Genomic DNA, 15,831 nt, shown 5'->3' on the forward strand with positions numbered 1-15,831 from the left:
TGTTCCCAACAATTTACAGCATTTTATGGCCTATTTCATTGCATCATAAATGTCATAATGACCAAATGTTCCATGAAATGTCATAAAATGACATGAATTACAGCTCTCATCTAGGTCTACGTCTGGAAAACCTAATTTCTGGCTCATGCTCAGGTAACGTGTTTTTTGTGTTTGAAATCTCTGTGTACTGTGAAACTGACACTGAGATAATTAATTTCACTTTATCGTTAAAATGTACTAAGGTTCTTTCTCAAAAGATAATTCATTTGTCTGGAAAGTACGTGCATAACTGGATTAAGTATCTCCCAATTATAATGCTATATAATATTATTTCTTTAAATATCAACCATTTAAAGATTCTTAAAACCTCATGGTAACAATGCTCTCTGGCATGATAATGCTTTACAACTAATGTTTCATTTTCAGTACTAGGACTTGTGCTGTTCTGGGACATATTAAGGTGTATAAGATTTTATCATACTGTTCAAATTCAGTAATGACTGCCATGTTCTTTGGCCACCCCATCCTCCCATTAATCCTGTGCATGCCAGAATATAATTTGATAGTTTCTTAAACATGAGTAAGGAAAAAGGTCATAATACTGTTATTCACACAATTGTTCTGCCTTTACTGGATTACTAACCCTATTTTCACATGTTGGTTTTACTACTTAACTTTGATCCAGCTGGAAGATTTAGCTTGCTAGCTAAAAACAGTTTTTGAAATGTTAATTTTTAATTTATATCAGCATTTTCTAGCATTTTGCTTCCTTTTTGTCTTAATCCAAACAAAGAAATTATGCCACTGATAGTCAGGATTTTAATGCACCTATTCATTTCTTCAACAAGTCTATTGAGCTCCTACTGAATCTGGCCACTGTGACTTAGAAGAAGAAACAAACATGACAATTGTTTCTCCTTTTATAACACTTATTCAAGATCTCAGAAAAAAAAATGTGTAATCCTAAATCCAGTTCTAAGTGTCCAGCTTTAGTAAGATAGGGTGTTTTCTACGCAACAGCATGACTCCAGACCCACAGAGAAATAACAATCGAATTATTTAAACAAGCATTTTCAATTCTGCAAGCTATTCTTATTCTTTTTTACTTCCTAGTGAACTCTCCCTACACTTGACCACTGAAAAAATTACAGGCAACCTAATGTAATCCATCTTCCTCAGTAGGAGAGCATCTTTGTGAACAACTGATACAATTGTAACATGAACACATTGCTACTTTCAATTTTCCAGTCTCACTCAGCATGTTCCTCTGATAGAGGAAAGGAAGGAATAACAGAATGTCCTGAGTAATGTACATCCTGGGCCTCTGCATTTATCTAATTCTCTCTTCTACTCCTACCTTCCTCAACAAAACATTTGTCTTACATCTTTCAACACCCAGTTAATTATTCACCACTTGGTTTACTGCCAATCCTTAGCCCAACATACAATAGTCATCCAATAAATTAACTGATACAACTCCCAAAATTAGCTATAGAAAGTTAAAAAAAAATTACAGAAACGTGGTTCACTCCATTTGGCATGAGAACTATTGTGTTTTCCCAAAATAATTATTTACTTCTCTGTAGAAAGAAGCTAAAATGATTTTTTTAAAAAATTTTTGTTAGGGTTAGACAAAAGAGCCATAAAATAATGGGATTTGTCACACTGGAGGCTTATGTGGTAGGACAATGAATTTTAAGACAAATATAGGTCCTTAGCTTATTATAATGCCGCAAGAGAAAATCCTAAAGCCCAACTCAGCAACAATAGTCAGAGTTTATGTAAGGCAATTTATATATTCCAAGGGGGGAAATTACTGCAATGCTTGGGGCACTTTATAATGTGGAAAAATACAGTGAGAAAGATTGTCAGCCTGTGCTTCAATAGCGCTAAGTATATATGTGACTTATTTCCTTGACTTCAATCTTCATAAAATGAACCTTAATCACCAAAGAAAAGACTGGAAGAAAAATGTCTGTTTAAGGGTTTTGTAAAGTTCTGAAACTTTGCATCTGCATTAATTTACCTAAAATCCGCTTGTCATGCCAATGTGCTTTATAATTTTTTTCTCAATTTGTTTTAATGTTTAGCATTTCATTAGAAGTCTTACATTTAGGTAAACTTAAACTTTGAACTCCCTGTGGTTTTAAATTAGTAATTCCAACTGCAAGAACTTTTGATTCAGGGAAAAAAAAAATCTACAGAAGAAATACTTAAGTGCTTGAAGTAAAAGTATTGGGCAATAACAAAGGTGATATTTGGCATTGTACAAACAAGCCAATGGAAACATTTACATTATAGAGAGAACAATATATTACTTAAAATTTGCATAACTGTGTCTCCTATATGGTTTGTTAGGTTCTGGTATATCTTTTAAACTTTCTATTTAATGTGGTCTCTTAATGTCATAGTTTTACATTAGCATTTCTTATAATTTTTAAAAAGAAATTCAAATATATGTACAGAATGTTTTACTTCATGAATGACATAGTGCTAGGGATATTAAAGGATATAAAGATAAAGGAGACATAGTCTATTCATGAAAGAGCTTAAGTGGTCTGTAAGGATGGAGAGCTCAGCACATTTAGTAAAGAGACAAAAAATTCAGACTGAAATATAGTAGTAGATGTTTTGAATGTTAAGTACACTTTTATTTTCAAATGTGCTAAAATTTTCAATTGTTAATAATAGAAGAAAAAAAATTAAGGATTCATCTCCAAAATATGAGTAACAGATATATGTGCATTCATTATAGTTCCACTCTTTCTCAGTTCCTTCATTTTGAAAGAGCAGATCACAGGTAGAGATTTTCAGGCTTTTTAAAACATTTTACACCTTTTTGTATATGTAAAATTTGGTGGTTTTTCTCTTTCTTAAGGTTTCCTCTTGAAGTCTCATTTCCTCAAAGACAAAATTAACATTTTAATGTTTATTGTGCAGCTGTACCCTGTGATACTGAAGACTCATGAAAACTGAATGAAAGTCAGCTTGGACTTGAATGAATTGAAGGAATAGCACCCAGATAATAATATTGTTACAGGAAAAGTTTTTCCATATGCTCATTTTATCTTAAAGTCATTTATTGTTTGGGAGAAAATTTATAGTTCGGAAAACTGCTTAAAGAAAACTCTTCCTTTCATTATTTGCACTTGGCCAGATACAAAGAATTCTCTAACTGCGTCAATTTGTTAATTCACTGAACATAAATTCACAGAATATACGCTATGTGACAAAGTCTATGTTAAGTATTGGAAGTACAGAGGTGCAGGATCTGGTCTCTAAGCTAAAGGAACTTATAGGTGAGGTTGGGGAAAGCACGAGTTAAAAAAAAAAGAAAAAATATATATGTAAATGTAACATGGAAACTATAAATTTTACCAACCCTTCAAGGAAGCTGGAGTTTTTTTTAATTCTAAGTTTTCCAGATCTTCTAACAAATTCTACAAGTTCAACAGAAACCCTGATAGCAAACAATAGGAAGAATGCAAAAAAAGAACATTTTCACATTTAAGCAAAGGTGTGAGTCTTACAGTAGTAGTAAGTACAACCTTTAAGTGAATTAAAGGAAAAAGACCTCATGAAGGAAACTCATGACTTCAAAAAGTAGTTGATATAAGGAAATCTATTAATATAATTTTTACAAAAACAAGTTAAGGAGAAAATAAAGCAGTATCATTGATATTGATAACTATACCAAATCATGTTATGAAGTTTAGTACCCATTAACTAAAAAAAAAAAAATAAAAATAAAAATAAATTTGTAAACAAAGAATGGGATAATGGGCACCTCTCAGAATACTATTACAAATCATATATTCTGGCGATATGTTAAGAGGTTTTTTTTATAGCAGTCAGGAACAATACATGCATGGTTACTTATATCTCCTCTTCAGTGTTGTACTACATATTTGCCTAAATGTGAATAAACATCATCAATAAATTAACTTCCCCTAAAACAATTATTTAAGTCTTTTTCTTCAACAGTACATCGTATGTTCTTAATCCTTAGATCCTAGGATTCATCTTGAGTTTCTTTATGGGGAAGATTAGGTTGGATTTTTTATAACTTTCCCCCAAAAGAGTCTTAAACATGTCTTTTGCAATACAAAAGAATTAATAAATTAACTGCTTGTTATTTAGAATGCGTTTTCCTGTAGAAAACTGTTTCTAGACTAGTATACAAAACCTATTAATACTAGAGAATGAACTTAATGAAAAAAAGAATGAAACTATATTCTATGTAAGTGAAATACAGAATCCCAAAATAGTGAAATAAAATACTATTGTGCTACTAATGAGATATATACATAAAACATACAGTGGAAAATTTTTGATTTTTCCATAGATGCTTGTATTTGAAGCAGTTTCTAGGCCATTAAAAGTCAATGGGACTTCATTTGTTTTGTTTTTCATGTATGATTTCACTTCAAAAGTGGATTTTTTTAATTATTGAAAAATTATTTTAATTATTTGAAAAGAAGTTTATATTTATCAATTGTGATGCCAGTCTTTCACTAGATTACAACAGATTTTTCCAAAAATAAACAAATGATTGAATTTATGTAACTGAGGAAAAGTCAGAGGACAGACAACAGGGAATATAATAGAATGAGATTGTTTCATATAATACTGAAATAAGGAGGACCTTTATGGAGAGTATTTGCACCACTGTGCTGAGAGAGAGGAAGAATGATGAGTTAGTTCTTTTGCCAGCCACTAGGTTCTATCAGCAGAGGTCACCTTGGTTATGGTCCAAAGCAGGTGTGAATAGTCAGGATAAATGTGGAGATATGCAAATAGTTATTTGAAACTACAGAACATTAACCTGACGCACACTAGCAAAGTTTTGACAACAGCATAACCAAATGAACTAACATTTCTAACAATTTTGCTAGAATTAAAATGCATGGATTAGCATGCTGCTACCAAATTTTAGTGGTCTGTTTAACCAGCCTTAGGCCAACTTGCTAGACAACAGTAATTTGCTATTTTGGAGTAAAAGCTAACTTAAATGTGTTTCATCTTTCTTTTAATTAAACTGTGTAGGACTTGCCTTATTAAAAAAAAATTATAATCCATTTAACATACCATTCTTAGAATATCTAGTATTGGCATTCAACAAAATACACATAGTTTTTGTTGTCTTAGAAATATATTAAACAAGGAAACAGAAATAAATCCAAAGCTGAAATCTGTAAAAATGCAATGAAGGCAAAGAATAGGATGCAATAATATACATTAACAGGGAGAACAACTTTTAAGGGAGGGGTTTATAGACAGTCTTGTTCAAATGGTATTTAAGCAGCTGTCTGAAAGGGGACTTGGAGTTATCCATGTGCAGAAAGAGAAGATGTACATTTCAGGCAGAATGAATAGTGCATTAATAGTAATAATAATAACAATAATAATGACCACCAACTTAGATGAAGGAAGAGCTAGTGGAAACATTCCAGGTTGGCTGGAAGGTGTTTGAACAACTGGAGAAGGGAAGGAGTAGAAGTTGAAGCCAAGCCATGAAGTTTTACAGTATTCTGAGTATAATGAGGAAGGTAAGGCTGTGATAATATTGTAGCCACTTTCCCCACTAGCTTTGTTCTCCGAGGCGGTGGTGGCTGATGACGGGAGTTGTCTCCTCTGCGGGGGTCACGGCGACAGGTGAGAGGGGGCGCAGTCCAGGGAGCTGACCCCGCCTCCGTCATTGCCCTGCAGGACTGCTGCCCCAGAGCAGATGGATGGCCGTCCCCCTGCCTTCTAACCCAGGCTCCAGCATGCCCTCCATCACAGGGTGCCTGGCCCTCTCTAGCTGCCCCAGTTTTGTGTTTTCTCCACCACCTAAGCCTTGTCTCCTGAGTCCGTGGCATTACGGTTTGAAAGAAATAGCATAAAAGGAGCCATGTGACCAATTCCGCTGCGTCCTCCCACACTGAGGCCTGGTTGGCATGTGCAGAGAGGAAAATACAGCAAGGAAACTTAGTTTTCTAGAAGGGAAAGTGGGAGAAGAGAAACAAGGTCTTAGACTTTCCACTTTTTTTTTTTTTTTTTTTTTTTTTAAATTCTGCTTTGACAATGGTGGCAAAATACTCTAATCTGAACGTGGTCTTTCTGTTAAAAGAGAAGAGGTGGAATTTTTTTTTGTCCTTTCAATTCCAGCCTTTTTGCCCCATGACAAAGCATAAATCAGGGATGCCAAAAAATAAGATGGATCTCAGGAATCCTGGAGAAACTGAGACACTTATATTCTTTTTTTTTTTTTTTTTTTAAGATTTTATTTATTTGACACAGAGAGAGAGATTGCAAGTAGGCAGAGAGGCAGACAGAGAGAGAGGGGAAAGCAGGCTCCCCACTGAGCAAAGAGCCCAATGTGGGGCTTGATCCCAGGACCCTGAGATCATGACCTGAGCCGAAGGCAGAGGCTTAACCCAGTGAGCCACCCAGGTGCCCCTGAGACACTTATATTCTTCCCCTGGAGGGAAGGGTAGGTGTTTTTAGCCCTCTCTGGAACTTCAAAGGAAAACATGAGTTGGGTGCCATGGAAAGGAGACAAGGCCAAATCTGAATCTTTGGAGCTGCCCCAGGCATCACCCCTCACAAACTTGACCATGAGAAACAGCAAGGAGCTGGGTGCCCTGCTTGCCCTCAAAAACCTCTTCTAGGAAAGCAAGGTCTTCACCCCAGAAGTGTTGCAAGAGATTTTCCTGAAGGTGTCTCCAAACACCATGGTGAACCCCCCTCCCCACAAGAAGAGCATGAGAGGAAATGGGAACTACCACGTGAACATCATTATGGCAGTACATTAGACCAAATGCTATGAAGCTGTGTAGCAAGACAAGCCCCAGAAGATCAGTGCCATGGCTCTCACTAAAATCATGCAAGCCGCATGAATCTGCCCTCCAGCCCGTGCTGGGGTCCACTGAAGTCTCCTCTCTGAAGACAGGATTGGATCGGTGTTTGAGGGGTGGGAAGTGCCTACAACAACCCGGACTCCCAAGTGAAGATACCCGGATAGATTCGAGGAGAGAGCAAGTTCAGGAAACTTCTAAAACATCACTCAGGAAGGAACTGTGAATCTTGCTGGTGGTGCCCGAAGAGGCGGGGGCCCATTGGAGTTGGAGGGCTGAGGTGTAATGCAGTTCTACCCAACCTTCCCTCACCTCAGCCCCCTAAGTCCTGTATAATGTGCTGGGACCTCTACAGCAGGTCTGCACCTGCCACTTCCTCAAACCTCTCATTGGGTTTTTCCCTTCAGATTTGACGGTGGGGGTAAAAAATGTCCAAGGAAGTCAGCTTTTTTTTTTTTTTTTAGATTTTATTTATTTATTTGCCAGACAAAGAGAGATCACAAGTAGGCAGAGAGGCAGGCAGAGAGAGGAAGAAACTGGCTCCCCGCTGAGCAGAGAGCCCAATGCGGAGCTTGATCCCAGGACCCCCAGATCATGACCTGAGCTGAAGGCAGAGGCTTAACCCACTGAGCCACCCAGGAGCCCCAAGGAAGTCAGTTTTAACTCATGCTGTTAAGTCCAGAAAATGTGGGAGGAAAAGCACAGGAGGTTACAGGTGAAGTAGTCCATATGCCAGGGAACTAGAATGACAGAATCTGTCATTGTAAATAACAGGAACAAAACAAAGGGAATTTATGAATCTATGCAACAGGAAAACTTAGTGTCTTGTCTAGTTTCAGACACAAGAATCCAGGGTCTTAAACAATGATTGCAGACAAAGCTATGTTTCGTCATCTCTAAACAGTTTTTATGTGTGTGATTGTACCTTTCATACAGACTAATATATATGGCCAACAGCATCTCTGAGCTTATATTCTATGAGCTAAGTGACTCTTTCCTCAATCAATTCCCATAATAAAAGTCTCCTTTTAAATTCAGACCATCTACCCATTCTTGAACCGATTGCTGTGGTCTGGGAACAAGATATCCTGCTTATCCAGGCCTGGCTTCCACGCCCAACCCTCAACCCTCAAATAGGCATAGGGTCAGGCTTTTCTTAATTACACTGGCTCAAGTGTGTGTGGGTGCAGCAGCTGTTCACGAGACAAACCAGGGTGATATTATTACAAGAAGTAGAAATATATGCTGGGTGGGAGACAGATATGGAGGTGGGGGATTACAGAGGCAATCAGGATACTGAGAATAGAAGGAGGACCAGAAGAAATGGAAGGATGAGAGATGGATTCCAGTGGGATTTCTAAACACGAGTCTGAGAATGGAATAAAATTACACATTCCTCATCTCTACCCATGGTTTACTGAATCTGAACCAGAAATTCTAGGGGTGTGTCCTATCAATGTGTATTTAAACAATAAGAATAAAATAATTTTTTTCAGCACTCTAAAGTTCGAGAACCACTGTATTAAAATTATAACCATGAGAAGGCCTGAGTCTCTCAGAAATTTTATGTGTAGACTTTCTGTGAGCTATGAATTGATATGATTTTTATGTTATTTGTTATCTGGGAAAAAAATAAAGAGTACAAAATGGACCTAATACATAATATTAAATGTTTTTTAAATGTTGCTACTTCTATTAGTGCATTTGTATGTAGAACAAAATTGACCAAAATCTATTTAATATTGGAAATAGCTCTTGGAAATTGTGTTTGGACCTCCAATGCCTCAGAAGATTTTCTTCACATAGTAACTTAGAATAGATGAATGGAGTTTTTGAAAATAGGGGTAAAAACTTAAGAATGAATACCCATGAGTGTCTTTGAACATGGGTAAGTTGCAAGTTTGCTTTGATTCTGAATTTCTTACTCTGTTTAGACTGGAGTTAAGTATTTAGTGCTCCCCTCAGTGTCAAGGGTGTTGCAAATCCTCAGTGTTTTCCTGCAGAAACAGCTCATCACTGGTTACTGTGAAATCTGTTGAGATTTAGCCACCAGGTGTCAGTAAGACTTACAAAACAATAGGTTTTTGCAAAGTTTAGTGATTTTGTTCAGTCTTTGGAAACAAATTAATATAGACTTTGGTTATATCTTTTTTCTTTCCAGGTAAGGGATGTAATCCATTGGCAGACCCACTGAACACAGCCAAAATCTAAATTTTTTGCACCCCCCTATGTTAAGGCCTTGCTTCAACACACTTTCAGAATATAGGCTGGGTTTTAAATTTCCAAGAATGGAGTACTTCAAGATTTATAGTGAGTGAAGTAGTTTAGCCCCAACAGAAAGAAGAGGATGTGTCTGAGGAAGGTGATAAGAAGACAGGGAATTTTGCCAATTACAAGTAAACTCCATGAAATGTCAATTAATATGGCAGCAGTAGAAAAGGTGCATACTCTTAAACTATTTATAATATTGCCAAAGGCAATGTGCTGGGACAATTATGAAACATAAATAAAATGAAGTCTTTTAAAACTATTCATCCAAACTTTTGTATTAGCATTCTCACTTACCGTGGTTGTAGTTGCTAGTATTATAATTATTGCGTGTGATACTAGCTTTTCCTCTTCTGTTGTTGCTTGTAAGACTTAAATGTAAAATCATTTGACCCTTGTACCAAGCCACCAAATACCTGCATTTACTTTTCCTATTTCATATAAACCTTGAATTAAAATTTGGAGTTAAGGGTACCTGGGTGGCTCAGTCAGTTAAGCATCCAACTCTTGACTTCTGCTCAGGTCATGCTCTCAAGGTTGAGAGATTGAGTCCTGCTTCAGGCTCTGTGCTGGGTATGGAGCCTGCTTAAGATTGTCTCTCTCCTTCTCCTTCTGATTCTCCCCCCTCACTCTCTTCCTCTCAAAAATTTCTTTTTGAAATTAAAATTTTCAAAACATATCATATCAATGGTACCATTACCAAGAAATATTCTATTTCCTATTGTTCTGGGTAGAGATGAGATTTTTGTGAACTGTATTAACTCTCACCTTCTTGAAAATTACTCTGATAGTTACTGTGTTCTGGTCAATCATTGGTTCAATTCCTGTTTCACTCTGAGTTTCCTCAGAGACAGATATTTCAAGCAGTTCATGTAGCCAGCCTATCTAGTTAAAGTCTGATCAAGGTCACATAGTCTGTTGACTCATGACAATTCCTGTGTAGAACACAAAATTCTACATCATCTTTGAATCCAATCCAATAGATCAAGATCCCAGCTGTCTTAGTATCTGTTGAAAGCACAAGACTGACCTAGTTTAAATTGTTTCACAGAGTTATTTTGGAGAATTAGTCTTTTAAGACTGGAAGAATAATACAAGTTTATTTTAAAACATTTGGCAAATGAAGAAAATACTAAGATGAAAAAGAAAAGCAACAATTAATATTTTGACCTAAAACGTTCTCAAGATTTTATTTTGTTATCTTCCTTGTTTCAATGTTTACAGTATTTCAAAAAGCAGCAGAAGAAAGTGCTAATTTTGTACCAGAAATTACCTATTTCTGAACAAATGGAAAGACTTTAGAGAGCATCTTTTCTCAGGATAATAAATGGTAAGCTACAATGGCCAGATTATATTGTTCCTATGCCTTAGCAGGGTGAAATTCCTGACAGCTATTGCCAGACATAAAGCACTAACATACATCTATTTCTTCCTTCAAATACAACACATTTCTAGAAATCGAAGTAGGAAAGAATTATTGCATAAAAAGAGGTATGTGACTGGTAGATGGGTTTAAACAGCTTTGAATGTTCTATAAATTAGGTCCAGTATTATAAGGGTGTAACTTATTTCTCTCGGATTACAAAAAAGTCCAGGTCTGTAGGGAGTGAGTGATTGCAACACTGCTGAGTATCCTGTTTTTTCCTTTGTGTGCACCTGCTATTTTGCCTCAAGTCTTCATCAGCATTTTGGTTGGTGGATATTCTATTGATATTTGACGAACTAAAAAAATAGTTCCAGTGTTTTTAAATCTTTCCATACTGCCTTTTGTTTTGTGCTGTGTTTTGGTGAGAATGTGAGGAGCAGTTAATCAGGCATTACTAACTTTCTGACTTTTAACTTAGGAGGCCCTCTTTACCATCACTCTGGACGTTCTCATTCTGAGTCATTAACGGGCATTTTTCCTTTTATGGCGTTTTAGTATGAGTCAGTCAGATGCATTTCTAGTGCTGGTCACTGTGCCAAGGACAGAGCAGATACAAAAGAAATATGGAAAGAGGCAATAAAAATAATTTTTAGGAGATAGCAATCTATTACCAGATATTAATAATACAAGAGAAGTCATATTTTTCATTTGTCATGTTTCTTCAATGTAGTTGGGGCATCTGGTAGATATAATTCAAGTCAGACACTGTTAATATATATGAGTGGCAAGAGCCATGCACAAATCTGAATAATAAATATTGGACAGAATTGTACCAAGACAATATCGAACACTTAGATTATATAGAAGACAGGTACAGTTTCATTCTGGGCAATGAATGATAATAGAACTGGAACTCAACGTTTGGTATGAGTGGGAGAATGGAACCCCAGCTGACAGAAACTGATGTTGTCAAGAAGGAAGCCATACTTGGAGAGTGTGTAGGAGAGAAATTGGATCACAAATTGAACTTTGGTTATACTCAAACTGTGAAGTTGGAACATGACCTGGGAATATCACTAGATTTATCACTTTTGATGGTTTTCAGATTGCTTAGGCGGCCAGGATGCCCTTTTAAACTCTCCATCTGACTGACTGTCTGCATCCTTTCCTACAGAGCACAGGACTCTGCTACAGTGATCCCAGCATTTATCATGTTCAGATGTGTCTATTTCAATGTGTTTTTCTGAAACTGGAGCAAAAAACTGTGTGGAGATTGCAGCTGGTACTGAATGCACTATCTCACCTCATGGTATAAGATGATCTTCAAAAGAACATTACTCAGACACTCATGGACACAGAAAGAAAACATTCCCCAGGAGGATTATGTAGCTCGCTGCATGAATATCTAGTTGAATATTTTTCCAGAGTGATATGAAACTTCTAGAAATCCCCACAAATATCTTAAAATATTACAAATAGCACACAAGTCACTTCCAAGAGAACCTGCAACTTATTAGGACATTTTGTTATCCAAAATACCTAGATTTAAAATATTATTTAAGAAGGAAATAGTTTGTATAGTAACATCTTCCTTGGCTATAGACATGCATCTTTTCTATCCTAATGTGTTTTGGTTCTAAAATGCATTTGCGACTTTGGCTCTATAGAATATAATTGTAACTTATTGTTTTTCTCATTCATTCATTAAATATTTACTGAGCACCTCTACGTTTAAACAAGTCTACTATACTCCATAGGAGATACAAACATGTTTAACTCATAAAAATAAATAGACCCTCTGGTGCTATTTAAACATGAAAAAGACACAAATCTTTATTATATATATAATATGATATATAATATGATATATATATATATGTACATTCCCTGAAAAAAGTGCAAATCAGTTATTCTCACTTGGGTTAGAGGGAGTGGTAGACATTTCTAAACATTTTTTCTTGTAAAATCGCATTGAATTCCTTAAAATGTGTTGAATTTGAAATCAAGCCAAGAATTAATTGAAGTTGAGTACCAGTAAACATAATAGTCCTGAGTAGTGAGGCATATGCATTTGTATTTAATTGGCAAAAGATACCTGATTAAAAATCTGTCAATCACGGTGATATGAATGGCTGACTTGATCACCTGAGTGACTGATAAGGCATTCAACGAAAAGTACTATTGCAAAATGACTGGAAAATGAATCAGGCAAAAGTAAATCAGTAAGTTGGCTGGGGATAGACTCTGTCTCAAATTTATACAGAAAGTAGGAATCTCTATTTTATAAGTTTATTTTCTATAACTCAACTAAATTTCTGCCAATATGGCAGAAACATAATTTTATTTAAGACATAACCTACCTTTCTTCTTTTTCCAAGATAGTGTTAAACTTTGGAAAATCGCACACAGGACAAGGCGTTGGAGAGACTCACTAGGTCCTAAGTATCCCCTTTCTGTATCGGTTAGGTCTATCGTTTTGTCTGCACCCATTTACCAATCCATATATGTTGCCACATGGGGATTTTCTAATTCCTCCCTGCCTCACCAATTGCCCTATTTTCTATAGTTCCATATCACATTGATAGGCACAAAAATCATATTTCTATTTTCATTCAGAAATAAGGCACAGAAATCTCTGGAATTATGTCTAAGGCCTTACCTTTTTTCTCCACTTCATGGTGCTATCTGGAAAATAAAGCTCAGACTCTTCTTTTCTGGGAGAGGACAACCTATTTAATATCCTGATCTCACCATGTGCCATCACTCACTTGCCTCTTTTCCAATGGAAAATTTTTTATTTGGAGTGAGAGTGGAGATTCCTGTCTTCAATCCACCCCTCTTAAATATTAATTATATACGTAGTATTGTTCTATTTACTAAGGGAATTATGCTCTTAGAAAATAATGGGCAGGACATGTCTCCTTTCTGCCTTTTTCCATGAGGTGTTGAGTAGCAAAAGGTCTAGCTGCTTAAAATGAAGGACAAAGCAAAGTAAAAGGGAGAATATCTAGGGGTAGGGGGGAGAGTGGATATTTCAAATATGTTTATTTGTACATATTATGATCACTTTGTGATTTTTTTACTAAATAAAAATGAAATATATATTAAGCAAATCCATATAAATGGAATAACATACCTGAAAATGCATTCATTATTTTGATATCAACCTTCCAGGGGCTCAGTATGCAAAACCAAATTTTCTCTCTCTCTCTCTTTTTTTTAAGTGCTTATGACCTAGATGGTAATGATAGCATATAGTCACAAAAATATTATAGTTTGTGAAAATATAGAAGTAGACTCTAGATAAAGGTTTAGGATTGGTCAATTCTATTTGGATGAGGAAGGATTAGGGAAGTCTTCATTAGGAAGTTCTTCAGTGTTGAACACTACATGGTTTTAGAGGAAGGGGTGAATAATACTGAAGTTGGTCGGCTTCAATTGTGGAAGGCAAGTATGACAGGAGTACAGACAGAAGCAGAGACAATTTTGGACACTATTTCAGAAATGCAAGCAAGCCATATTTAAAAGGAATCTGCAGCAGTAGTGGGGAAGCAGTAGCTTCACAGCATTATAAGGAGGCTAAATCAACAAGACCTTGAAATCCAATGCATATAGTGGCTAAATATGAAGTAAAACCCTAGAATGATTCTAGATTTTTAACTCAGGTCTCTTGTGCATTGTGATATATTTCACAAAACTAAAAAATATATATAAAAGAAGAAAGCAGGTCTATTTTGGGAAAAAATTAATCTGGTATATAAATGAAATCTAATTAATAACATGAATTTGACCTTTTTAATACTGAGAATGTTGACTTTTTCATATCTTTATAATAAATGAAGGCTTTGAAATGCTAGGTTTAGTGCACATAATACCAAACAGACCATATATAGGTTTCTCAGTAATCCGTTGTGAATAATTTCACTATTCTATATTAAAATTCTGTCACTTGGAGAATATATATCTGATCACACCACAACATCTAGAATCAGTTTCCCTCTTAACCTGTAGTATATACTAAACTAATAAATATTTTGTGTAAGTTAGCAAATAGATTTCAAAACTAACACACTTCTACTTCTTTTAAAGATTTATTAGCTTAATATAAGGCTTTATATCAGCTGGGGGATTGGCCTGTGTCATGTTCTGGACTGTGTTCTTCATCTAATGTCCCATTAATATTAAACCAAAGCCACCAATAACAAATCTTATAAGAGAAGGTAGAGGAATCTTTGGGGGATGCAATTATCTTTACACATACAATAGTGTGCTGCCCTTTATGATATTTTTAAATTGACAGAATTTCACCTTAACCTTGTACCTAAGCAGATAGTATTGACTAGTGGAAATCTATTTAGTAAATAGAATAATTTCTAAAGTGCTATATACAGAAAGGTGGCTATGTCATTTATGAAAGCTGTTCTGACTCTAGACCTGTTAAAGGATGGAGGAGGGAGCGGTACCATGTGGAATTAGTGTCAAGTTTGTTTTAGCTTTCACTTTAATGTTAGGGCCCCCCCAAAAAACAAAGAAACCCCCAAACAAAACAAAACAAAAAACAAACCTATTTTTTGGTCTCTCTTTCTCTCTCTCTCCCCTTACCATTCTCTGTCATGTTTTTCTTTTCTGAGGCTTGTCTCCCAGATGTCTCCCTTTCTAGACATCTCTGTCATAAATGAAATCAATCGACTCTTTCACTTATTTTGTTCTTCAAAAAGCATTCATTGTGCCATTCAGTAAAGGTAGGAAAGCAACTATAAATTGATTTATAAACTACACAGACTCTGATACAAGGAATGATTTTCTATTGGCCATTGTTATTGGTCTACTAGATTGACTAATTTTTTTTTTTTTTTTGCTATTTTTTTCCTTCCTAAACAGAACAATGCAATCAGACCAGTTGTAATGTACTTCCACTTTTCATGAGTGTGGGCTGTGGAGTGAGTATGTCAATGAAAAGAAGTAATTGCTTCTGGTGGACAGTCCCAGGGGAGGCAGCCCAGTAAGGAACAGGAGATAACAAAGATTTTCAAGGGGACTGTATTTAATCAAGGCATGGTTTCACACCATTGTAGGTCCCAGTGATTTTAGAATGGTAGCCTAACCTTGTTGACTTCTCTTGTAAGGAGGACCAAGTCACAGTTCTAGAAAGAGCACAGCTTCAGGGAGAACACCCAGGTTGTAGGAGTATAACAACTTGATCCAGAGATAGGAGAAAAGTAGGGAAAACTTACTGGTGCCAATAGGTCACTGCTATAGTGGTACTGTAACTAATGTATATATAAAAATATATATTGTATATAGTGGCATTGTAACTAATATTATATATATTATATATAGTGGCACTGTAACTAATAT

General features: G+C 35.8%; 1 pseudogene; it reads left to right on the forward strand.

Moving 5' to 3' along the window:
* Positions 1-6,515: 6,515 nt before the first annotated feature.
* LOC116876703 lies at positions 6,516-7,173 on the forward strand (annotated as a pseudogene).
* Positions 7,174-15,831: the final 8,658 nt, after the last annotated feature.

The sequence above is a fragment of the Lontra canadensis genome, unplaced genomic scaffold, assembly GCF_010015895.1.
Source record: "Lontra canadensis isolate GAN:19392208 unplaced genomic scaffold, GSC_riverotter_1.0 scaffold1, whole genome shotgun sequence".
Classification (NCBI taxonomy): domain Eukaryota; kingdom Metazoa; phylum Chordata; class Mammalia; order Carnivora; family Mustelidae; genus Lontra; species Lontra canadensis.